This window comes from Cydia fagiglandana, chromosome 4 (assembly GCF_963556715.1).
Source record: "Cydia fagiglandana chromosome 4, ilCydFagi1.1, whole genome shotgun sequence".
Lineage (NCBI taxonomy): Eukaryota > Metazoa > Arthropoda > Insecta > Lepidoptera > Tortricidae > Cydia > Cydia fagiglandana.
In genome coordinates, this window is record NC_085935.1 from 21,950,100 (window position 1) to 21,975,131 (window position 25,032).

The 25,032-nt window shown below is 37.1% G+C and overlaps 3 non-coding genes across 3 annotated transcripts; 2 read left to right on the forward strand and 1 right to left on the reverse strand.

Annotated features, from left to right (window-relative positions):
* Positions 1–260: 260 nt before the first annotated feature.
* Trnas-aga (transfer RNA serine (anticodon AGA)) lies at positions 261–342 on the reverse strand. The gene has a single exon. It is a non-coding gene; the product is annotated as a tRNA-Ser (tRNA).
* Positions 343–4,294: 3,952 nt separating this feature from the next.
* Positions 4,295–4,376, forward strand: Trnas-aga (transfer RNA serine (anticodon AGA)). The gene has a single exon. It is a non-coding gene; the product is annotated as a tRNA-Ser (tRNA).
* A 1,215-nt stretch (positions 4,377–5,591) lies between these two features.
* Trnas-uga (transfer RNA serine (anticodon UGA)) lies at positions 5,592–5,673 on the forward strand. The gene has a single exon. It is a non-coding gene; the product is annotated as a tRNA-Ser (tRNA).
* Positions 5,674–25,032: the final 19,359 nt, after the last annotated feature.

Below are 25,032 nucleotides of genomic sequence, written 5' to 3' on the forward strand. Positions count from 1 at the left end.
GTGCCAACTATATTTATCCAGCAGATATCTGATGTTTGGAAACTCTGCTACATGACATATTTTTGGTACAGCAATACAAAATATACAAATGCTCGCTGAAAATACTTGTAGTAGGATTGAAACCTACACGGCATTACCTCGCATTACAAGGGTTAAATCATACAATGTAATTTAACGGAAAAAAATTACAACAAAACCCTGAATTTTTTCGAGATAAACATTACATCAATGTACTCTTTATCTTGATATTTAAAAAAGTTCGCAGTCGGTAGGATTCGAACCTACGCTCCCAGAGGGAATCTGATTTCTAGTCAGACGCCTTAACCGCTCGGCCACGACTGCTGCTTGGTGAGTTGTCGAAATTCGCGAGTGCGTGCCAATGCACGTATGTGATGGGTACTTTCACTATTAAATTGTAATTATTATTTTATTGCTGTGATATTTAAGTACAGTCGAGTCGAGTTCATAAATATGTATACATTTCTTCACCTTAACCCATTGCAATAAGGTGAAAAAATGTATACATATTTATGAACTCAACTGTACTAGGTCTCGACATTTCGATTTATGATGATGAAATAATGAATGCAATATAGTGAGTTGCTGATACAGATAAAAATAGAATGGACATGGGAATCATTTAATATGTAGAATGACGCTTGATGTTGATGTCTGTCGCGATGTTGTGCGTAAATTTCGATAGTTTATCTGTCTAGTATTTTATTGTATGGTTTCGATAGTGTGCGGTCGAATTACACTCATAACTAACTTCATAGTTGGTGCCCGACTTCGCCTAGTCTTTTTAACCTCTAAATGATACTAAAACTTATTCTAGATCCTGAATGTTGAATAAGCCCATGGATCCATGGATCCCGTATACAATTTTTAGTGCTATTAAAAATATATGGCAAAGTTGTGTTTATTTTAATGTACCTACCTACTAAAGATGAATTTAGAGTTTTTCCAACAGTTATTTTAATTGAACTGCAGCATTGATAACGGGGACGGATAATAGTAGCCTAAATAAAATAGGTACTAATATTTCAAATTTTGTAACTAAAGCGTACCAATTGTTTGGATTGGATGTGCATTAAATTGTTAATCAATAACGCAAGAAATTAATCGTGTGTCTGTCTGTTCGTCTGTCACCACCAATTTGCTCTGAAACTACTGAACCGATTGAGTTTAAATCAGTGTCCCAAAGACGGGCGAGACTTAGGACTAAATATTTGTTTAAAATATTATTACGTTCCAGAATCAGGTAGGTACACTGTTCTTTTGACAACGGAAAGTTCAAGTTGTAGTTTATGATATTTAAAAAAAACATACAACCGAATTAATAACTTCCTCCTTTTAAGATTTGGAAATCGGTTAAAAAAGGTCCGCAGTCGGTAGGATTCGAACCTAATACGCTCCCAGTCAACGCTGCAGCTTGCTATTAGCACGTAATATACGTTCACATAAAGGTAGAAGTACTTTCACCATCAGATGTCCGATGGAGCCAAACGTGACATTCATAGGTCAACTGGTCGGTTGGCCTTGAGCGGTAAAATTGATCTCATTATTTTGGACTCGTAACGCAGCTCGCTCGCATCACTACATAGTAGAGTGATACCAAAATGAGGTCAAACTATACTCTTGTGAATGCGCATCTTGTGAAGTTAAAATCGGTTACACGACTAGCTTCGCTATAACAGTTCTTGAGATAGAGCCCGCTGACTGACAGATAGATGAGCATGAGATGAACGGACGGACGGATGTCGCAAGTACAGAAGTATGGTTCCGATTGTCACCATTAGGCTGCGTAACTCTCTATCTTATTACCTACCTATTAAGTATAGTGGGTAGGCATTTCCTGCTCTTGAATTCCCTAACATCTAAAAGAACGAAAAACTACGTACATGCAAAAATGTCCATCGGTCTCCACTTCTATTAGGACGGCCATATTTGCTCGCTGATTGCACTGTGTCGCTGTGTGTGGCTTCGCTGTCAATCTATCAAGTCGCCACCGCAGTGCCTCTCGTAAATTTAAGAGAGCAATACAAACATTGTGACATCGAAATGATATCTAAAAATTACGGTCGAATTGATAACCTCCGCCTTTTTTGAAGTCAGTGAATGACGTCAGTCGAGTCGTATTTGTCCATTACCTACGCGTATTGGACGCACAAGCTTAGGCAGTAGATAATGATGATGTCAGTACATAATTTTGATATTACAATGTACACCGGAAGATTGAATTGGCCTCCAGTCTGTTTTTGAGATTCCATCTACAATCTACATAGGTACTACTCGTATAAAATTTACTAATATTTGAGAGAATGAAAACCAGAAGGGCCAAGATGGCCGGTTTTTTATCATTTGTCACCATGTCTGTTACGTTCTAACAAGTATGTAAGTGCGAAAGTGATGCAAATGATGTCCACCTGTCTTCTCATCTATATTCTTCTCATCTAGTTACGAGTAGTATGGCAATGTTTGTTTGCTGATTGCACTGTTTCCCCGCAATCAATCAAGTTGCAGTGGTCACACACAGTCGGCTCGATTCGGGAAATGAATCAGAGACTCGCTAGATATGAAATAGTAAAGATATGTGACGTTCCACTGCAAAAGGTACCTTATGGCGGCTGGCGCCGCGATTCGGGAAATTAATTAGATATTCACTAGATATGAAATAGTGAAGATATGTGACGTTCCACAGAAAAAGGTATCTTATGGCAGCCAGCGCTTACGTCGCATAGCGCCGCAATAATATTGGAGCGGCGTTAATAATAGCGTAAGCGCCAACCGGCATAAGGTACCTTTACCCGTGGGACGTCACATATCTTTACTATATCATTTCTAGTTAATCTCTAATTCATTCCCCGAATCGCGCCGAGTATCTCGTCAATTCTTTTCAGCTTTCCAAATGAAGGCGGATTTTCGGGCAGTTGTCGTTTGATAAATAAGAAAAAAATAGAACCTACGAAAGAGGTTACAGAGTTCTGGACTATAACCGCGAAAATCGAAGTTCGCAAATTGCGGGAATTTTTCTCTGTCACTCGAATTACGCCTTCATTGGAGTAAAAGAGAAAGATTCCCGCAATTTGCGAATTTCGGTTTTCGCGGTAGCCGCTCTGGTTTAATCCTTTGAACGCCATGCCGACTGCGGGTGGCGAGGCATCATGCACCTTATTGGAATGCACGAAGATTGATATGGGGCTGTGGCCACGCGTATCTGTTTAAAAATCTCTATGTTAGGTATAGGTATATAGCTAATAGAATCCATATAACTAATTTTCAAGAGATTTATTAAGAAACCGTAAAATATAGGCACCTATCTACCACGTAAATAATAAACCAGCTTACCTGGTCTACCTGAATATTAGTGTATACTAAAAGTATTTTTTAATATTTCTGAGATTTTTTTTTACGTAAAACAAAACATGGTACTTATGGTTTAGTAGACAAAAAACAATACAATTTTATGTTTATGTAGGTACAAAATTATTTAAAAAATCCATATCCATGCCCGTAATTAAGTAGATTTGCGTCACGTCACCATCACGTGACGTACGTTACATACGTGATGTAAAACCTACACCATTATCCACATTTTAAAACAAATAACCATATTCAGTCTATTTGTAATGACGAGTCATCACAATACATACAAGTAGTTAATACATCTGTATTAATCTGTATCAACAAAATTAATTCGTATTGTTAAACATTTCGGCGTGTAACATAGTTTGCAAGACATGACAAAATGAAAAAACTTAGTAGGCAGCAATTTTTTAAAGCATAGGTACTTACATACATACATATTAAGAAAGTTATAATGATCAATCAAATGGCTACGATAGATCCCATTATATCGGCAAAGAACAGGTATTTCTCTTGCGAAGTTTATGATGATAATGATGACCCCAATTGTCGTGTTTCTTGTGACAATTGTCATTAGCTTCGCAAAATAAGTAGGTACTTATTTACTGGCGATATATTGGAGTTTTTTTAATTAATATGTTGGTGGCAAACAAGCACACCGCCCGTCCGATGGTAAGCGCTTACCGTAGTCTATGGAGGCCTGTGACGTCAGGAACAGTGATGTCGACAATTGCCGCACCTGTCACCATGTTGAAATAGGGGCCTGAAGTTACCATGGTTTCCAATGCAATTTGACACTGGGTGAACGGTTTAACCGGTAAATCCCCGGGTTAGTGGGATGGTGCAAAAGTGGCACTTTGTGAAATGAAAGTACCCATCCCATACGTGCATTGGCACGCACTCGCGAATTTCGACTACTCGCCAAGCAGCAGTCGTGGCCGAGCGGTTAAGGCGTCTGACTAGAAATCAGATTCCCTCTGGGAGCGTAGGTTCGAATCCTACCGACTGCGAAACTTTTTGTATTTTTTTTATTAATTATATACTGTTATTTTTTAAATCCGTGTCATGGAGACCTATAGTCTGAATACACTATTCTCCGGTTAAGTGGAACGGAAGGTTTCACAATTACTTCACTATCACTACACCTTATAAAACAAAGTACCGCGCTCCGCCGCGTCTCTCTTTGTGTGTATGTATGTTCGCGATAAACTCGAAAACTACTGAACGGACTTTTATGCGGTTGTCACCTAATTCTAGAGTAATTCTTGAGGAAGGTTTAGGTGTATAATTTGTTAAGGTTTTGAGACCCGTGCGAAGCCGGGCCGGGTCGCTAGTCTTCTATATTTACCAAAACCTACATCCGTACCTTCTCGCATAAATCAGTAATCAGGTAGTTAATAACTGTTTGATTAATTGATTATTAATCGCGTGATGTGCTTACCTGTCATTAATTACCGCGAGGCAATAAATGCGATTATCGTTTTATTAAATTAAGCGTTTGTACGGGGAATAGTTATCTGGGTTAATAATGATGTTTGGTGTACCCATTTGGCATTATTCACTGCCTTATCATATCTTCTATTAATAAACAAAGATTACGAGCGAAATTGTAGGTTACTGACTTGATTTTTGTCACTGACCCATAAGTAATGCTAGAAAATGCGGATAAGAATCAGAATGATTTTAATAATAAAAGTGCAGTAAAGTCTAACAATTGACAAAACAAACTCGTGTCAATAGTATAACAATAATTATTCGTCGTAATTTTCCTTATATCTTCATCCAAACGAATACACCGACCGTATGACATTGCATCAAAGTAAGTATATATTTGTTTAAGTGTATATTTTATGGAACAATACTTTTGTAATTACCGCTACAGATTACTTACAAGTAAAAGGAGCATATCTTATCATAAGGAGCAGTCGACCCATGGCTGCCATTTACATTGAAGCTGCCGTACGTACTTACAGTCCAATTCAAATGTGCATCTGACATCAAACCAATATTTAATATTCTAATTTAGAATGAAATTGGAATCATATATACAACAATCCCTTATGCTCTTGTTAAGTATTTTCACATAATTTCAATAACTGAAGTTGAAGTAAATGTGACCTCGCAGTCTTCATAACCATTTTATAAAACGGTATCTATTGTAGGTAGTCTGTGATGACAGTATTTGTCATTATAAAATGGCGGTAAATTTCGACCAATCGTCCACAGCTGAGGTGTCCGAGTGGTTAAGGAGTTGGACTTGAAATCCAATGGGTTATACCCGCGCAGGTTCGAATCCTGTCCTCAGCGGTATTTTTTTTTTTAGATTAATTATTTTTTCAGAAGGCATAACTTTAAACTGAATTATAAAAGGTTTCGCCATTTTGATAAATTACTAAAAGTGAATCGACAAAAAAACACTACCTATTCAATCATAGAAACTGCTCACAACATTTCAGGAGATTTGGTTGCGAATAGGGAACATTACTCGAAACTCTGCGTAGGGGGCGCCAATACCTATTACCTATGTCCACCACAATCTGGGGGTCTGCCGCGAAACAAGAAACTGCCGTATTCGAACTTCAAGATATTCACAAGAGAGAGAGAGTTACTAGTTCCATTCTCTTAGATACGTTATAGTTTAGATATCAACTAATTCTCTTTTGCAGCGCAATTCGGGAAATCAATGTCCTGTAATAAAAAAAAAATGTCACTTTTACGTTACATAGAGTAAAATATCTGTTAGATGTGAATTGGATCTCTAAGTCATATCCTGTGGAAATTGTTCAAGAGTATCTCCAGAATCGCGTAAATGTCAAATTTGACAGGTTAGATCTTAAACATTTCGTTATTGTATCTTGGTGATGTCTAAAAGATATCTAATAGATGTCTATTTCAAAGTCCGAATCGGGCCCAAAATCGAAATTTCGTTATCTAACCACTCTATCACTCTTGCATATTGATTTGAGTGATAAAAAGACAGATAACTAAATTTCGATTTTCACGTTTCCCGGTAGACTGGTAGACCCTTGATGCATCATATAAACTGCCTTGATGCATCAATGTCATATTTTATTGGCAGTAATACCCCCTATTGCGACATGTGGACGAGAACATCCGGACATACGAAAGCATTTTCGTCCAAGTCGAAACGGAGGTTTTCGCTTACGATCGGTCAAACAATTTTTTTAAGGAAAACTGAAAAATTGCTGTAGGTACCTATTGTTACGGAACCCTAAATAAATCTGCATTATAACGACGAAAGAGCAGACAACTGGTACAGAGGAAGGTGTAAATGCATTTGATTTATGTCGCGAAGGTTAATTTAAACTTATAATGCTGTTTTCATGCTCGAGGATATTATAACAGCGACAGAACTTAATGCACAAAGGGACAGGTTTGTGCTTACATTTACTGAAGATCTGGTAGATTTAGATTTATTTATTTTACAACTGATTGCAGCACAGTCGCCATCAGATACATCGGAGCGGCCGAGGTGCTCAAAATATCTGAACACGCCATCTAACGCCTTGACAATAGAGACGTGCTCATATATTTAAGAGCACGTTGGCCGCTCTCATTCAGATGGCGAATGTACTTACAAACATGTCATTTTAAAGGAACATAATTATATTGATTGAGGGAATATTACGTAGGTACGCAGATTAGGAGTAACGAATGAAATAATGTAATTTATCCTATTTAGGTTTAATTAATAGGTAATTAAATTCTATATTATACTACTCTTTGATTAAATTTCATTTCAGAATGATAAAAGGCGAATTTGTGTTTTGTATTTTAAATACTTACCTACTATATTTTCATATTATCTTCCTTACCTGGTTAATAAGATTAACTTCACTTATATTATTGCTTACTCTATTTCAGCTCAGTATCGGACGAAACAAATTGCTTTCACTATTACAAATGCAGTTAATAAGCATGCACATCAAAGTCAGTAACCCACGATGTTTACAAGAAATGCAGACTTATGCCATCTAAAGCAAAACGACCAATAAATATCAAAAATATGTATACTATCTTTCATCGTATCACGTAGTTAATAAGGTGAAAATATGTCTAGATATTTCTTACCATGACTACGTGAAGCCTTTTCGTCGTTAAGGCATTCTTCTTTGGGAACAATGTGCCATCGCGAGCACGATTTATGTACAGCGTATTCACAGAGCCGGTAAGTTTTGATTTGTTGCAATAAACTCACCTCTTACAAGGAAAGGGTGACTACGGGTTCATAGAAAGGGTTTTAAAGTACATTTGGCATACAATATTGTACATATTACAGGTGAAAATTACAATATAAGTACAAAATATATGCAGTTTATAAAGGCGAATTAATCTGTGCAAAGGGTCTCTTCCAGTCACTACATAATTAGTACGTTTCATTTTCAAACCTAAGCATTTTAAGTGGGTTGTTTTAATTTTTTTCTATAAATGTTATAATGTTAGACTCAGAAAAGGGAGGGAAGGGGGAATTTTCAATTCGAATAAAAAAAAATGGTTACTAGCTGTGTATGTAGGATATTTATAAATGAAAACCAATAACAAACATGGCATTCCATATGAACGACTTTTAGTATTTAAACAGCTTTCTTTGTATTTTTATACATTCAATTAATTGAATTTAGGGTATCACTTTTGTATGTGATCCTTAAATGCCCAATGCCCATTGTAGATAAGCATTTTTTATGATAAAGACAATTGATAAAATATTTTTTAACAATCAAACACTAGTCATTTTCAATCTTTACTGAGTAGGTATACCATGATTTTCTTAAATATACAAAAAATAAAACGTCAAATTGACAACATGAACAACTCTCGTCTTCGTATCTTTCCATCATCCAATATCTTTATTTGACTCCTTTTTTTTTGCTATAAATTTGCTTCCTCTGTAATTTATAAAGATGTGTCTGATCATACATAGCTATTAACATGCAAACCCCTCTTTGGCCAAAGCGATGCTACCCAAAGACATTATGTCCACATTTGGTTCTCATTTATTAAAAAACAGGTTACAAAATGTCCTACTACATTCTTACGACATAGTCACCCTAATCGTATAAATCGGAACATTTTTCTAACTCCTGTAAGTTTAAAAGTTGAGTGCTGACATATGGAGCATTAAAGCAGACAGCGCTTTATTTTAGCGAATACCGAAGTAGCCGTATTGACGGATCTAGTACTTAGAGTTCAGATCTTTATTCAGATAGGTTCCCGTATGACCTATCCTCCTAAGTACAATTTTTTATACATATTACAAAATCTATTTTGAGTTTTTATTGCGTAACTAAGGGTTCCAATTTCAAAAACCAAACAATTGCTTCTGGGTCTCAGGAGGCTATTATAAGTTTTATATAAGACTAAGGCCTGGGTTTCATTGGCGAGGCAAATATAGGATATGATCCAAACCGTTATAATATCCAAATAACTTTGACTAATAAATACTCTGGCAAACCCACTTAACTCAGTAGAAAAAGGAACAAAGTTAAAATTTTCTATGGGAAGTCAAGCCTTGGCACCCACATTTTTTTAAATTTGCCGCCTTTTTCTACTGACAGAAATGGCTTGCCAAACTATAATAACGCAATTTATAATTAAAGTAAGCCTATGCATCATGTTTCCGTAGACCGGTATCTGAAACAGCAGGCCTGGTGAACCAAGGCTTTTGAGTTATACCCCCCCTCTTTACGAGTACTTATTCATCATCGTTGTAAATTATGTGTTAGGGCAAAACCGGCTGCCATACAAACTTTAATATAGGTATGTTACTTTTAATGAAATTACATTTCGCGCCGCGATTAGTTTAACTGAATTATGTAGAGTTAAAACAATCTTAAAATTAAATTAAAAAAATTAATTAAATTAAATAATTAATTTAATTTAATTTAATTTTCTTATTTTATTTTGACGAAACCTGAGGTGGATGAGCTATCTGTATTTTGCACTATTGTGTTTAAGTGTAGGGCCAGACAGATAAATAAATTGATCTTAAAACAAAATTGTCCCACCATATTTTTGTATATCTCATAGGTATCTTTAGGGGAGGGTGGCCTAAAGCGGGTAGGCTAACGGAGAATCCCTATTATATTATAAATGTTTACTTTTATATTTATTTGATTTTGCAAAAGAATTTCATTGCATTCTACAAAAGAATTATCAAATTTCAATATAAGACAAAATACTGTGTCATTTTGTACTTATTAATTATGTATTTAAAAAAATGATTCCGACCGTTTCGCCCTACTCAAACTAACCTAACTAACGCGGAAAATTAAACCAGGAAACTAATTTTGACACCTTAGTTGTGTATCAAACTGTCATAAAAATTACATTAGAATTATTTTATTGTGGTTTAGGGACGGTTTCTTTGAATTCGGCATGTCAAATGGCATGGTTTTTAAGTGATTTCAGCGCCATTTGCGTTAATATTTTCACTTCTATCCTCATTGTCGTCAAAACTTCTATGAGGCAGCGGTGTTAAAGGCGCCGCGGTAACATAAGGGCCTTCGCGAGCGCCCGATAAACCCCATTTATTGATGACCGCGTCAAGCGGGCCGCGCCTGACGCTTTATTTTAACACCACTGTCTTCGTAACGAGTAAATATGTGTGCGGCCCTGATATGAAAGCACCCGTTTTTCAACAACTACAATTTATGATTATCAATATTTCATATAGGGCTCTTACGGCTCAGATCTTGGTTTGGGTAAAATTTCTCAGAACTTACGCTCAGGCCTATCCTTAGTTTTCTACTAGACTAGATTTTTAGTTCGGAGTTCGAGGTTCATTCGTTTGTTCTCAGTCTCAGAACTTATGTATAAAATATGACACGAGTATTTACCTTACCGATTGCTCTTGAAGCATTAAGAGGTAACCGTGATCAGCGAAGAAGTTCAAAGATTCACATAAAAATTCATCGTCAGCTAGCGTCTAGAGGTTTGGCCCAGTGAGGAAAAGGCTTGTACCTAGAAGTGGGTAAAATATGACATTATACAAGCAACAGGTGTACTCGTAAATCTGACTTAGTTTTAGTAACGCCAAATAGCTAAAAACTTAAGCTAGCTAAAATGAAAATTGATCGAGTATTAGACGAGTTAGTACATTCTCTGGTCATCAAATGCATACAAATACGAGCGATATCCAATCAGGTGAGTATCAAAGGAATAGAAAATCAAAATATGCGCCTTTAGGGGAAAATGGCTATTTGACGACGCAGGCCGTAGTCCGCTTTGGGCAAGTAAATCTTGCAGCAAGTAAAGTAATATTTTCCAGCACCCTAGCTTAACTAGCCACTTTAACAGGCCAAATAAATATCAAACTCCAAATTAAACTCGTATCAACTAAGTTGGATATAATAGTTTTAATAACGAGCCTACATTTGTTATAACTAAAGCGTAAACTTGTAATTCGTGGCCCTAAATTTAGCGTAAGTTGCAAATAACAAGTTAATCGCGATCACATCGTAAGTTAAGCGTCTTCAGTTCCGTTCGCCTTAATTGCATGTTTTAGCGTGTACGACGTACGGAGGGGAGACGATACGGTAACGACTCGGATACGAGGCTGCATGTAGATAAATTCTTTCAGAGAAGATATGGCAGTATAGAGCCCTCTGAAAGTCTGAATGAGGTGAATCAGTACCTAAAACATTTGCAGTTTAAGCAGTTGTTACAGGTTAAGATTTACAGATTTCGAAGAGTCAAGGATTTCTCCATCAGAGTGATATGGTTTGTCTGCGGGCCATGGAGCCTAGTATTCTGAACGTGAAGTTAACCGATCGTGTGATAAACTGGTGGCACCACAGGGAGTCCTAGAGACTACACACGAAAGAAAAGAAGGAAGTTTTTCTCCAGCAATGGGACACTTCTTTTTCTTATCGTGTGAAGGGATCATAACTAAATAATATTTTGGCAATATCTTGCCACCTCCAACCCCCGGAGAGTCATGTGTAGGGCGCGTAGTTCGACACGGGGAACAGGTCGCCACATTCGCATAGTACCTACATCACTTTGTCCCGGGCTGATTCTCCATTTCAGAAGATTGTCTTTGGATCGGCCAGCTCCCGATCTTAACGGGACACTATGATTTAGGTAATGGGACACAATGAGGTCGTAAATAATGAATAATAAGTTTGTTATTGAAACTGGATGAAGTGAATTTAAAACAGCAGCCTCGTCTCCTAACAGTCTAAATCCCATAAATCGGGACTTACGTTAGCACTTCACATCAGTACAGTTTAGAGTAAGAGTAATTAAAGCCAACTCCGAACCCCGCGCTAAGCTCAAGATAATTGCGCAGATTGTCTCCATTGCCGAAGTTTAAAGAATCGACTACAGGCTGTGTTGGTTGTTTGTTGAGGGAAGGCGAGGCGAGAAGTAGATCAAACCAGTCCAACTGAAATCTCGATCTAAGCCTGTATTTTTTTTAAATAGTAAAGTCCTAATTCTCGCACCCAGGTGGGCGTCCATTATTGACTATTATAAAAGCATCAAGCTATTCCCTACTATTAACAAAAAGACAAATCTAGATTTAGCGACAAACTGGTGGTAAGCAGTTACAGACGTCTGCTTCTACAGGGCATGCGGGTTGCTGACCCTTAACATGTACACTTCTTTTTTGAAGAAGCTGTTAGTTGGAAAAACCATTATTTTCTTGTCCCTCCTTCTACTCCTCCTTTCCTCTTCCTCCTCCGCATTATATAGGTACTCGTAAAACACGGTCAGTTTTCAAACAGCAAATTGTTAGCTAACCCAAACAATTATGAATGAAAAATCTCCATTCGTTCTAGGTCATTAGGCTCTTTCAAATTGCTGTCATGGATCAATATACTTATCGCCTAATCGTTTTCTATAAGCAATCGGAATAACAACCGCAGTTATCTCGATTCGAATTTGGCAAGGGTTGGGTAATTAAAGTTGGTTATCCCGTCGATTCCGGATCCCGATTTTTAAATGACTTCTCGGCGTACTAAGCCCGGTCTGGAGAGTTCGAGGCTCTGCGGGTGCTGTGTGCGATTTAAGGGGATCAGAGACTCAAGCTGGGGGTCTCTACTTATTTAATTGGCGGTTCTGAACTTTGGTGCTTCTTAAGTGGTAACCGCGAACACGAGGAAGCAACAAAAAAGGTCCAAAAGTAGTACCTAGGTGTTTACGATCACAAACAAACTTTAGCCAGTTGCCTGGCCTTAAAAAGTGAATTTGCAAGGATTTAACAGCATTGATAGGTCAACGGACATGCAGACCTATGAGCAACTGACTGGTCGCACGTGACCAGCAGCTCGGGAAGCGGGGCGGTAAGCAGCGACCGCTGTCGTCCTGAACAATTATCATTCAAGTTTCATTTTGGTCGAGTCACCGTGCCATGCCTTGCAAGCAGTGATTCGCACTTGTTCAAAATGTAAATGTCCTTTGCTTTAGCTTTGGAAACCTTACTCATCATGAAGAAAACTAGTTTTTCAGAGTAATTGAGATAAAAGGTAAAAACCAACGCGTTGATCATTTCTTTTAATTTCCAGGCTTTAAAATGAAGAAGTTCATAAGACACATTATTATTTATATCTGCTGTAGTTAATGTGAAATATAATGGAACTGGCATTTTTATGACAAATGGCATCATTATCCATTTGTTTCTCTTATTACTTTATGATCTCGTCTAATACAATATTATTATCGTCATTAATTTCTGAATAATCTATGATTATTTTGAGAGAAATGAGTTTTGCAACTATAAAGACAAAAATCTCATTTCTTCGCGGCTTTATTCTAACAGCGAGATTATATTTAATACACGGCAGCCATTTTGAGTCCGCGATTTTCAATTATCCGACGTGACTATAGATTACATAACATAACATAAACCAGATACGTAACTCAAGTAGTTAGGTAATAAAATATATGAAAAAAGAAGTGGGTCTTGATAGATAAGACAACAATTTAAATAGGTATTTAAAAATGAAACTAATTCAATCATATTCTTACAAGGACACTAGCCTCGTAAACATATATGTATTACTATAATTTCAGTATTTACAGTGAAACCTGGATAAGTGAGATCTCAAGGGACGAGCAAATTTGTCTCACTTAAAGAGGTTTTCCACTTACCCAGGCTCCCAGTTAGCCAGGTACAAATAAATTTCTGTCTCATTTACAGAGGGTCTCATTAATAGAGGTGAGAATAGAGGATTATATCTCAGTTATAGAGGTGGTTAATAAGGTATTTTGTAAATATCTTTAAATGTTTAGGTAAAATAATCCTTATCCCTAAATATTTTTTAATTCTGTTTAAATATTTCTTTGAATTTAATTTGAATGATTTTCCAAAGGATAGCTTTTTTCAATTAATTTTGATACGGACTTCATTGCGTCTTAGAAATTTAATAAATAAAAATTTATTTTTTCGTGTTATTTATCAAAATTTCAGCTTTCATTACGATAGTTTTAAGTACTTACATAAATTAACTAAATCAAACTTGAAGTTGTTTAGACACAATTAGGCAAATGCGGAATTTTGTGGATAGACTAAGAGTTAGTAAGAATACGGATATTGTTCAATGAAGTCCAAGTTAGAGAGGTAATAGATTGACGTTATCTCAGATACAGAAGTCAATTCCCTATAAAATTCTAAATAACAATTAGGAAAATATAATCTTATAAATATAGTCTCAGTAAAAGAGGTAAAATACACTCTCTGTCTCAATTATAGAGGTCAATGTGACTATAAAATCACAACAACGAATCCCAGTTATAGAGGTTCGTTTTTTCTCAGTAACAGAGGTAATTCAGTGCTAAAGTGTCGGGACCGCACCATGAGTCCCAGCTATAGAGGTTTCTCACTTATCCAGGTCCCACTTAACCAGGTTTCACTGTATTACAATTTGAGAGATGCGGACTGCGACTCCCGTTTTGAATTTTACCTGGTCTAGCAAATATCGCTTGCCAGGCATCGCGACAACGCCTCTTGCATTTTAGGCACATTTGGACCAGTAACAGCCGGAATATAGGTTTACATACGAGTAGGCATAGGAATAAACACCTAGGTATTCAGTATTATTTTGTTATAGTGTTTAATTTATTTAATATTGTTTTTTATGTAAAAAAATTCATTTACAATGCTGCATAACTACCAACAAATAATACTAACGCATTATGTATTCAACAAACATGCATATAGTTTATGCATATATGTTTAACATGAATATAGTTAAAAAATTTTTTTTTTCGGTGGTGGATGTCTATCGTTATACTAATTAATCTGTGACGCGACGGTGAACGTAACAAACCTAAACAAAAACTTAACAAATGGATTTTTCAAGAGAGAGTTTTCGAGTTTTTGTTCAGCTATATATAACTAAACGATATTTTCATTTGTCCTTAGAGAACGAACTAAGTTTTGTTAAGAAGATTTTATCACAGCTTCAAGGGATTATAGATCTAAGTAGGTATAGGGTTTAACTTTCAACTTGATATCGGACGCGTTCCCGAGATAAAAGGCGCGATTCGGGAAAAGAATTAGACATTCACTAGAATAGTAACACGGCAAAAGGTACCTTATGGCGGCTGGCGCTTACGCTATTATTGACGCCGCTACAATATTCAGCCGGCGCAATGGTACCTTTTGCCGTGGAACGTCACATATCTTTACTATTTCATATCTAGTGAATGTCTAATTAATTCAATTCACAAACGGACAATAAAGTGATCCTGTTCCTTTTGAGGTACAGAAATCAAAAAAGGAGTCTTAAAACCCGGTGCAGTCACAGGTCACACAACAGCAATATGAATCCTGAACGCGCGGTTCATTATTTCGACAGTTAATGAGTCCTTTTGACGCTCGACGGACATGCCGCCGTAATTAGTACAAGCCGGGCCAATTATGCCTGATTCCGCCCCGTACCGGCTCCGTTCCTGTCGCTACACGAGCCTACCGAGCGGACCAAGCAAATTTTGCATGGCATTAGCAATGACAAAGTGTGGAAATGTCGTCAATCATGTCCAATTTCTATGAGAGTTTCTAATTACACTTTTCACTTTGTTCTATTCAAGCCGGTGCACAGTTAGGTTAGACGGAGTCTACAGTAGATATTGCTATACACAGTATTACAGTCTACCGTTAGGGGAAAAAGCATAAGGTAGGGTTTATCCGGAATTCCAGCTGATAAGACCATACGCCTTCACATTAAAACTTCTCGCTAAAGTAGGTACGCAGGTACCTTTATTAGATTAACATGATCAAATGATCATAATGATTGAAATATTTAGTACAAGCCGGGCCAATTATGCCTGATTCCGCCCCGTACTGGCTTAGTTCCTGTCGCTACACGAGCCTACAATAGCTATGAGGCCAATTAAAGGATGACTCACGTTAGACCGGGCCGTGTCCGGGCCGGAGCTTCCGGCGCATCGTTTTCTATGGAAAGCATGACGTGATCGCCTGTCATGTCATATAAAAGTAAGTGCCGGAAGCTCCGGCCCGAACACGGCCCGGTCTAACTTCAGTCATCCTTTAAAAGTACAACTGACATGAAAATGATATCTAATAGATAATGTAATTTTGTTCTCATTATAAATCCGAGCCGACACCGAAGTGAACGCACGAATGATAACTAGATAACTCTGTATCTTTAGGTATTTAAATAAAAGTAAACAAAATACATGATCAAATAATGTAGGTTAAAGTCAGGTCGTTCAGTGACTGATCCAGGTAGTTTTGTATTTGGTTGGTTAACCAATAAATGTTACAACTACCCGAAAATGTACAAATTGCTTGTTTACTTATATTTAAATACCTAAAGATACAGACTATAACTGACATCGTGACATCAATTATATAGACATCGTTTTGATGTCAGGTGGACGTTTGAATTGGAATTGGAATACAAGTAAGGTGGTGGTACTAATGCTCGACATGCTAATGCCCAATAGGTGACACCCTGCTGTCACCTCTATTTGACAATGATTTAAGTTTCAAGATGATATGTACTGGGACCGCATCAAGCACCAGTAAAAAGCATATAGAAGACAATTTCGGATGTTTATGATTTACGGACCGCATCGCTTAGCAAGTGTCATGAAAAAATACATTACCGCCCTAGTTTCCGCCCTAGGTCGAAAAATAGGATTTATGGACCGCAATTGATGGAAATTTCGTTTTTATTAAATCTTTTTACTTCTAGTCTGCAGGCAAAAGGAATTGCAGTTTAGTGTTCGATGAATTACAAGCTGGACGTCATTCACTTTTGGTCACAGACATATATGACCAATGTACAAATGTTGAGGTTATTTTATGTTAAAAATAATTACTTCGGAGACAATGAACGCCAACAGGTGTCTAAAAGAAAACAGTAAAATTACTAGTTTTTGAAATTTTAAATCGCCGCAAATGTATACCTAAGTACTTGTTGACTTGTCTCAATTTCTAAAATAGAACCATACTTTAGAGCCACGGTTTGCTAAACTGGGATAATTACATCACGCTTATTTAGAACGAAAAAAAAATATAGGTATACTTTAATTATGTAACACTTATATCTCAATTTCCCTGGGTGAAGGGGTAGTTGCACACGATAAAGCGTGGTTTAGCCTTCTTCACACTAGGCGAGAACTGAGACACCAACGCGCCGCTCTCCCACCTTCGTCACCGGGCACGGCATTCTCCTGCCAGCTATGCGGTCGCGGCTGCCGCTCTCGCATTGGGCTTAATAGTCATTTGCGGAAGTGCCGCACTCTTAATATAGACGCTGTTTAAACCATCATCTTATTGATGTGACAGGCCAATGATATCTCAAGTTCACCCAAATCGTTCAAAGCGTGAAACTCATTAAAACGTATTTTCCCAGAAACAACACCTCGATTCGAAGGATTTCTCACTTCTGGAAGCCTGTGTCGTAAATTTCATCGAAATCGTTAAGTTCTTACCGCAAACCCGGCAAAATAATTAATACTTCATTAACTCGATATCACTATTAATATTCTTGAAACACCGTTTCTTATACCGGGTATAGCCTGTAACACGAGCAAATAATTAAAACATAGATTGTACTCCTCAAACGGTGACACTTTGGTTCAACAACTTTTAAAAATTATGAAGTATTTTGACTCCCTGTTATTCATACAAAATAAATATTATCTTCAATGGACGCCATCGCCACGCCATTTCATTGTGATTGACGTTGCTTGTCAAGCCTTAAACATAACAAATTTCGCAATACCTACATTGCGTCTTTGAATAACCTTTAAAGTGTATTAAAAATCAAACTAAAAGTTATTTTTTAAAGTCGCTGAACAAAATGTTGATCAGTAGGTATGAGGAATACAGCCTACAGTTAAATTTTTTGCTCATATTACAGGCCACACCCGTAATGAAAGCCAATTCATTTCAATAAATAATTAAAAACAGTTTCCTCTACATTCCCATGACAGTAAACCGTAAATAACTACACACTGTTCATTACACATTCGCTGCATAAAACAAATTAATATCACTATTGACACAAGCGAAAGAAATTACCGGAGCAAACAAACAACTGAACAGCGAATTGAAAATTGGACCGACCGGGTAAATAAAGACATAGTTGCAATAATTCAATTTGACACCTAACGCACACACGATGGTTTATCTGTGCTATAACGGGGTAGATGGACATTAACCGCCTTATTTATAAAAGCGCCTGATTTAGTTAAATTATGTTTTATCCCTTTTTTACAAATACATAAGTCAAAATGACAGATATCGAATTTTAGCTAAATGAGGTTTGTAGCGCGTTTATGAATAAAGTGGTAAACCCCTGTTATCACTTGGTCAGCAATAATGTTCTAACAGTCGTATCCTGGCGAAAGAACCTCCTAAGGAAGTTAAGAGATTTTTTAATAGGTACTGTAAGTACCTCATAATTATGGAGGTTTCCATTGCAATATATGTACAATAATATAATAAATTATATATCAAGCTATAAATAAATTACTACTGCAAAATCGTATCATCATTTCATTTATAAAGATGAAGATAATTTTGATATCATTTCGGAGAGTAGGTACACATTTATATACTTATATGGATATGTATTATGCTTTTTATAAAAAGGAAAACGCTTAACAATCAAAAGGACGCTAAATCTTGTTGGAATTTTAGTTAGCTAGTTTATGTAGTCTTATCCGTATAAATAGCACCAATTAAAATGCGGGTGCACAATTGTAATGTCATGCTTAACAAATTACATGCTACATGCATACATCAAGAATATTCAACATATTTTGTAAATTTTTATAAGACTTATAAACGCGTACGGAACTTGTAGGGGAAAAAAGAAACTCTTTTTAGGCAATTTTTTTTAGAGCAATCGTGTAAAAAGGCGGTATGTCAGTAAAATTTATTCCACTAAAATATCACGTACACCTTTCGACCGGCCACGTCGGCGAACCGCTAAAATGTGCCGCGGGACAATCAAGCGGCAAATTCGGCGGCGCGCGGCAAAACAAATGAATGTATGTAAATGAACGCGTGATTAGTGCGGCCATCGAGTTACGGCTCTGATTGTGGCCACGTCGCTGCTGTGCTGTTTACATATAGGCGACACAGTTAAGGGGGGGTTAACTAAGTGTTACAAGGGCCAATTCCATGACAAAATTCACACGGAAACTAGGTTAATTTGCAAGTGCAACTCCAAACATAACCTTAAAAGACTCGATAACTCGACTCGATTTATTTTCAGTTGTATTTCGTTACCTTGCATATCATACTAATGTTAGTAGGTATTATAAAGCCGAAGAATCTGACGACAAAGCATACAAAATCTTTTGGTATTGGTGGCGCGCCAAATTTTTTGTTTTATTTATTTTGGTTTTACGCCTCCTGTTAACTGACAGTCGCAAACCTTATTAGAATGGCAAAAGGCCGCTTCTCCACACAAACGTAGTCCTTATTTTCCTCCCGTGAGACTTACGGCTCGGCCATGACATCGAGCGACTTGCGACGGCGGGAGCGATAACCATAGGTTGGAGCGTGACACAGCAATCGGACCTTTCGCTCCAACCTATGGTTATCGCTCCCGCCGTCGCAAGTCGCTCGATGTCGTGGCCGAGCTTTTAGGGGATTGGATTAGCAAAGCGAATGACGAATTGGCGATAGGTATACATTATGAAATGATTCAGCGTTCATTCGACATGTTATACTACGTATTTGGTATTACATATGTATTTTTTTATTTATTTAATCTAAACAAAATTACAGTGTAAATTATTGCACTTATCTGTCAAACTGCAGAATAATATATTGGCAGAAAAACTAAGTCTACCCTCCACCATATTCGTAACCGTATACTAGTATTATAAATATTAATACAGCAGTCTTTTTTTGTATCTTAGTAACTGACATGGTAGTGGGGTCTGTTATTGAACACAGGTCATTGTATTTCATATATTTCAGGTTAACAATAACCAAAAAGGCTTATAGACTTCACTGGTGACCGAAGAGCTGGCAGCTTTCTCGCTCAACGTATTAGCTTAGCAATACAGCGGGGAAATGCTGCGTCCTCGGCACCATGCCAAAGAGGCCCAATTTCTTGGACATATTTTAATTTTATTTTATTTTATTTAGTATTAGTTTTTAGTTTTAATTTAGTTTTATTTTATAGATAAGTTAGTCTATTTTTATTTTTAATATTTGTATCTAATTCTTTGTATACTAATATATAGGGACCATCAAAAAATTATAAGTACAACCAAGTTTATTTGTAACTTTTCGTCATGCTATTTCGTTAAAAGAAAATATAAATTATAGCCGTTAATAATTATTTCACGATACGTTCATTACGGTACTCGTAAACCCAATTATCTGACTTCCAGTTTTCCGTGAAAGCATTTAGTAAAAGGCGTATTTTTACTGACATTAATAATTCATTTGGAAATAATTCACTGCCGAGAGCGGCCCTAATTGCTCCAAATGGGTTTTTTATCGATTCTGTTAATTATGGCAGAAATCTTCACTTCGGACATGCTGTTTCTTAATAAATGGGCCAATTTTAGACAAAATTTTCACCCGAATGCTAGTTATGGAGCAATCTCCACAATAGTTAAATACGGTGTGGATATCGTCGTACCTACTGTAGTAAGAGGCCTATTCGAGTCGCCATGATGTCGTGAGGTATATCCACATTTCTTGAGTCGTTTATACTAAGACTCCACATATCCACGTGGTAACCAAATAACTTGAGGAAATGTCTGTCTTCGGTGTAAACAAGCTTTTGTCGCCTGCTGTAAATTTACTTAAACAGCCAGCCACCTGGCCCCTATTTGACCAAGGTGACAGTAGCGACAATTCGACAAGTCTCATTATTGCTGACGTCACAGGCATCCATGGGCTACGGTTATCGCTTACCATCGGGCGGGCCGTATTCCTGTTTGCCACCATCATTGTATTATTTAAAAAAACTTTATTATATCGGAAAAAACAGATATATCTCCTGCGAAGTTTCTGACAATTGTCAAAGATTTAGAAGAATCGTAGGTAATTCTTGACAGGTAATGAGTTATATGTCGGAATTTCGTGACAATTGTAGTGCTTCTTGTGACAATTGTCATAAACTTAGCAAGAGAAATCTTACTCGTACTTATTATGACAATTGTAATGGGCCTTAGTAAGGTTGCTTTAAAATAAAATAATATACTGATAAAAATGTATTTCTTCTTCTTCTTCATATTGGGAAAAAATGTTATTGATAGGTTTTTTAAATTTTTTTTAGTTTAGTTATTTTAATTGTAGTTAGTTTTAGTTTTTATATTCATGTTTGTTGTATTACATTAGTCTTTATATTATATACTGATGTAGAAATTTAGGGGAACGCAAATAAAAAGGTCTAATTACTTGATTACATCATTTAAAGTAATTTCAAAATTAGTAATTAAACTTTTTTAAGAGCATCTATATTTTGTCTATGAGTGTTTTAGAGAGTTGCTCTGATTATTTTCGGTTATTATTAGACCATCTTGCATAAGCTATAAATAAAGCCATTTTCACTGAAATTATACAGTGTGGAAAGATAAGTCGGGCCCTGGAGGGAAACTACCTTAAATCCTTAAGCTGGCTCATTTTACTTAAAGGAGACATTCCTTTATTTTTTTAAATAAACAAAACTGCATTCAAAGATTTTCTAAGATTCTCTTGCCTCGCCCGAGACTCGAACCGACTAAAAATTCCAAAAAATAAAAACTCGCAATTTTATTCTACTAGTCGATACAGTTAATGTTAATGATAACATTTCTCCAAGAAACATTATGTCTTACACTCATCTGTCGTACAAAATATCCATAAAATGTAATATTTAGTACTCAAGATTTTTTTAGACAAGCCAAACTGAAGAAAAAAAGTAAAATACTTTGAATACAGTTTTGTTTCTTTTTAAAAATAAAGGAATGTCTCCTTTAAGTAAAATGAGCCAGCTTAAGAATTTAAGGTAGTTTCCCTCCAGGGCCCGACTTATCTTTCCACCCTGTATAGGTATGCTAAAGTACAAAGCTCAACATGTTATAAAGATACATTCAACCGTCGAAAAAAATAAGCGTACATACTTTCCAAATTGATGAGCAATTAATTAGCTTAGCCGTGGTCGGCGCTCGACCAGTGTCTCGCCGACTAATGGACCGACTAATAGACCTTCCGCGCGATTTGTCGACCTTTTCACTAAGTTTACCGACCAATGCGCTAACAAAACCATCTCAATACAGTTTTACTATTCGATCGCGCTTGTCGATATACTAGTATACCATTGTCAACTATTACTTGTAGCACTTACCCGAAACACTTCACGGGGTCAGACTTCACGAGTCATTTTTGATAGGTATTTTTAATTGCCGAAACCATCGATGGATACAAACCAGGATTGATTGGAATTAAGATTGACGTCCGTGGGGGCTTGTTCAGTTTATAAGAATGCCCTTTAATACATATTTATTTAATTATTGATGCCACACGTTGTCCATGGTTTAAATCTGTACCGTTTTTAAAGTCCATAAATTGCAAGCCTGTTTCTCTGTTCAGAAAGCCATCGAGTCCAACTAGCAGGCTACTGACGTAAACTAAGACCTCGCTCGACAGTCTTCAATCTTCTTCTTCCATCTGGAAGTCGGATATCATGAGGGTTATACGGATTTTAGACACAGCCGCGCGAAAAAATGAGCGTGTGGTCTGTTTAAACCATGTTCGGAGATATTTGAGCCATGAATAACGTCTACGTCCGGACGATCTTTTCCCTTGGAAGATCCAATACCTCCCAATCCAATTTAATCCTTGGATAATGAGTTGAAGGAGTTCATACTTCTCGTTTTGCATGATGACCAAGGTAATGTAGCTTGCGTTTTTAGGGTTCCGTACCCAAAGGGTAAAACGGGACCCTATTACTAAGACTTCGCTGTCCGTCCGTCCGTCCGTCCGTCCGTCCGTCCGTCCGTCCGTCCGTCCGTCCGTCCGTCCGTCCGTCCGTCTGTCACCAGGCTGTATCTCACGAACCGTGATAGCTAGACAGTTGAAATTTTCACAGATGATGTATTTCTGTTGCCGCTATAACAACAAATACTAAAAACGGAATAAAATAAAGATTTAAATGGGGCTCCCATACAACAAACGTGATTTTTGACCAAAGTTAAGCAACGTCGGGAGGGGTCAGTACTTGGATGGGTGACCGTTTTTTTTTGCTTTTTTGTTTTTTTTTTGCATTGTAGTACGGAACCCTTCGTGCGCGAGTCCGACTCGCACTTGCCCGGTTTCTTGACTGTCTTTACAACCTCGAGACCTCGACCAATACTTACTCTAAATGGCTGAATAATAACGGAGCGTGACTGTACAGTCAGCAGCAAAAGTTGCTAAGCTGGCGAGGTGTTGAACATTACCTTTGACACGCTCTTATTATCTTAACAATAAAGTCACGTCAAGATCATTTTGAACACCTCGCCCGCCTAGCAACTTCTGCTGCTGACTGTACAGTGGGTAGCCGAAGAGCTCACAGTACGTATACTGGTTATCTAGGCAAGTCGACTGCGCTTTTTATCTTCAGTAATACCCCCTCGAGCCGACGTCTTGGAATCGAAGTCATCACTCGTGTCCGGAGTCCATTTGTCCGCCAGCTCTGTTTATTTCTCAACAAAGAAAATGGGCCATAAGGACTGGAAAAAGGACATTTCCAGTTAGTAAATAGGTTACATTGAAGGGCACTTTGAGAAGGGCGTTTTATTTTATACCGCGCCTTAAATGGTCTAACTTTTCAGTCCTGTTCCGACCCTTAGGTTCTGTCAATTGTTTTAGGATTATGTAAAGAATAGGTACCTAGTTACAAAAAATATTGCTTTAACTAGAAACGCCAGCAATGACTTAAAAATTGCCCGCCTAGCCTATTCTTAGAATAGAATAGAATAGAATAGGTATAGGTCATATATCGCCAATATTTTTATTGAAAGACAGGAGTAGGTTTGGCCCGTCTCGTGCAGTCTAAACAGCCTCGCTTTTTTCGTCCGAACTTGTCACGATCAATTGATGATGTCCTAGTATCCCGTCCTATAGGAATGTACCTGCTCAGAATCTTTTTTGCTTTTTTTACGTTTCGTCCTATTTAATTAAATTGCATCAAAAGGATCCTAAACGCATAAATAAGTTAATGCAGGCTACCAGCAGTGAATCTGGATTACCATACTTCGCACTACCTGAAAACTATGCGGGAACAGTTAAGGCGGAGATACACAGGGAATTAAGAGGACAGGTTAGCTGGTGTTAAATATAGTTTACAAAAAACAAGCTGATAACAAAAAATGTATACATTATTTTTTTCCTGTATGTAGGCCGCAAGGGCTCTTTTACAAGACAAAACATTTACAATGACATCATACAGTGACGTTTAAAATATGTACAGAGAAACATTAAAAATACAACAGCCGATAGATATAGTTTAAAAATACATTAAATATGGAGATGTAAAAGATCCCTAATGTCAGAGTAGAGTACTAATACTAATGAGATTTGGAGATGTAAAAGCTCTCACTGTGGCCCCCCGTCAAACCGTGCAGAAACTTTTGATTTGTAGTGGCAGGCGTGTGTTCAGACAATATGGCTCTTTAGAGTTATAGCATATTTTACGCGCCTTGCGCTTACTTTATATTATATATGTTGTCGTCTAGTACCCACAACACAAGCCTTTTTGAGTTTGACTAGCTAGCTGTGGGACTAGCTCGGCTTATTTAATATTGTCCTATTATTAGGCATCCCTGTGTGCCCCTGTCAGACCGTGGAGAAACTTTTGATTTGTAGTGGCAGGCGTGCGTTCAGACAATGGCTCTTTAGAGTTATAGCGTCTTTTATGCACCTTGCGCTAAGTTCATGCTAAATTACAGGGCGCGGGCGTGGATAAGGATAAATAAATACAATCTTATAATGTATTCTTTAGACTTCAGAGGTTTGGTTATAGTTTATCCTTGCGTCCTTGGAAATGTAGTCTAATTTCAGCGTAATATATTTTCATGGTATTTAGGTATATACTCCTAATTAATACGTGTATAAAAAAATCTATATAAAGACTACAATTTGGCGTTAGGCTTCTCTTACGAAGAAAATGGAAGACCACTTTTCCATACAAACGTAACCCTCATTTTTCTCTCTGTGGAAAATATTTTACACTA